Consider the following 2,207-nt stretch of genomic DNA (forward strand, 5'->3'; position numbering starts at 1 on the left):
CCGCCGCCGCTCCTGCCTCCTCCCCGCTGAGGCTCCTCAGGAGACACTGACACCGGCGCACGGATACCCACTGGGCGCTATTTTTGGGAAACAAGGCCCAATCGAGGCCGGAACTACTTCCTCTGTCACACTCTCTCCTCAGGCGGCGGAGCACAGCTGGGTCTCGCAGATATCCTTCCGCCCTCTCCTCCTGGCAGCTCCGGCTACCACTGAGGGCGCTCACGCGAGCCGGCCAGGCGGCGGCAGGGGAGAGAGGGGGGTAAGGCTGCGCCGGGCGGTGGGGCTGGAAGTGCCCCGCTTTGAGCAGGCAGCATCACCGGATTATTTTGCTTCACCATGGGGAGCGGCCGGGTCTACATTCTTCGCCGCCGAGCCGACGCTGCCAGAACCGCGAGCCCATAGGGCAGAGGGCCGGAGTGAAGGGCGCGCGGGGCCAATCACAGAGCCGGCAGGAGGAAAGAGGCGGCGGCCGACGGGAGCGCTGGTCGGGGGCGGGGCGTGGGGAAACGTGGAGCCCTTGAGTGACAGGAGGGCGCTCAATCAGAGAGACGGAGAAGAAAGCGGCAGCCAATCACGACMGAGCTCACGCGGGGCCTACTGCGAATGAAGCCTTCGGGCTTGCCCCCTCCCCCCCAACCTTCGCGACAGCGCATGCGCATCCGCACTCCGCCGTCGGCCAGGGCGCCCCGTCCCTTGCTTCGCCGCCGGTGACGCACGTACATAGCTCCACCCAGCCGGGCGGCGGCGCATGCGCGGCCGCGCCTGGCCCCGTAGGGGCGGGTTGTGCGCGCCCCGGCTGCGGCGGCGACGTGCTGAGGGGTTGCCCGGGGCAACGGCTGTGCCGGGCCCGGGGTGAGGAGGGGGGCGGCGGCCGCCTCCGGGCCCCGCAGCCTCCGCGGCTGCTCAGCTGTCGTCGCTTCTGCCACAGAAACGATCATTTTGTCGCAGAAACGAGTATTTGCTGTCTTTCTGTGAGAGTTACTGCTCTGTGAGGTCGTGGGCTCGGCCTGCGCCTTCCGGCTGGGGTGACGGTCCTCTCCCCATCAGTCTCCAGCTCACGTTACCTTTGCCAGAGCTCCCATCACCTCTGCTTTTAAGTGCAAAAGGCTGCTTAGAAGTACATAATAAAAGACATAAAACTGGCRTCTTTCTCCTTCACAGAAAGCAGCTGCCAAAGAATGACTCAAAGATAAAATTTTGATGATAAAAAGTTACTTGCCAAAAATCTTCCGTGCAGTTCTGCTTTTCTAGATTTACACTGCAAGGCATCAAGCCTCGGAGTGCAACYGTGAGAGCCATTTCAAAGCGGTAAATCACTGACAGAGAGCGGATGCGCCTTTGCTTCAGGATGCAAGAATCGAAGGCCACATAAAAAAAATCCAAAAATTACTAGAAACGAAGATGAAAGAAATAACGGCAGAAACACCAGCTCCAAGTGTGCTCACCGCACCGTTGGAGGAAGCAGCGTAGCTCCTCCAAGGCCGTTCCCCCAAAATGAGTGTAAACTTCTGTTGTCTTTTTGCAACTGCTTAGCTCAAATGGAAGCAGCAGCAGCTCACTGAAATTTTGAAGATCAGTATTTACAGTGGGCTGGTTACTTGGAATTTAAATATATAGCCAGAGGTATAAGTTCAACAGCTTCTGAAACGTCCACCTTTCCTTCAAAACAGAAGTGCACAAGCATGCGATCTCTTAACTGTGGATCTTGTAAAGAGCTAATAAAAGGTGTGGAAAAAACACAGAAACAACAAAATACAAATAGTTGCCATCTACTGTCATGTTTCCAAGCTGCTTGTTACTRACCTATGATGAACAGGAAGAGATTTAAATACATACAGATTTCTTACGTTTCTCAACATGAACAGTCCAAATGTCACKGATTTTTATATGAATACAATTTATTCTTTTATTCCTGACCATACCTATCATCCATAATAGTTATAAAGTCTATTACTAGAATCTAATGATTAATACCCTGAAATCCTCTCATAAAAGCAACATACTAAAAAGACATTAGATAAAATCCTGAATTCTTTATTTAAGTTTTACAAGTCAGTGGAAGTCTGAATAAAAAAATGAAGTCAGGYCTGAGCATGGACTTCTGGTTATACTCATTATTAATTATTTTCTGTATGTAACCATATTATTCTAAGCTGGAAAAAATAGAGCAGGAAGTCAAAGAGATATATAATTGGTTCTAATCTGTT

At 52.3% G+C, this 2,207-nt stretch overlaps 1 protein-coding gene across 2 annotated transcripts in view; it reads right to left on the reverse strand.

The window, feature by feature from the left end:
- The window catches only part of MEF2A (myocyte enhancer factor 2A), a 93,932-nt gene extending 93,531 nt beyond the window's left edge, over nucleotides 1-401 (reverse strand). For both annotated transcript variants that reach the window (XM_085308611.1, XM_085308618.1), the window contains exon 1: nucleotides 72-401. The gene's annotated coding sequence lies outside the window, so the exon portion shown is untranslated. The remainder of the gene's footprint in view (nucleotides 1-71) is intronic.
- Between the last annotated feature and the right edge of the window lie 1,806 nt (nucleotides 402-2,207).

This window comes from Rhea americana, unplaced genomic scaffold, assembly GCF_003343005.1.
Source record: "Rhea americana isolate MKP2758 unplaced genomic scaffold, rheAme1 scaffold_28, whole genome shotgun sequence".
Taxonomy (NCBI): Eukaryota; Metazoa; Chordata; class Aves; order Rheiformes; family Rheidae; genus Rhea; species Rhea americana.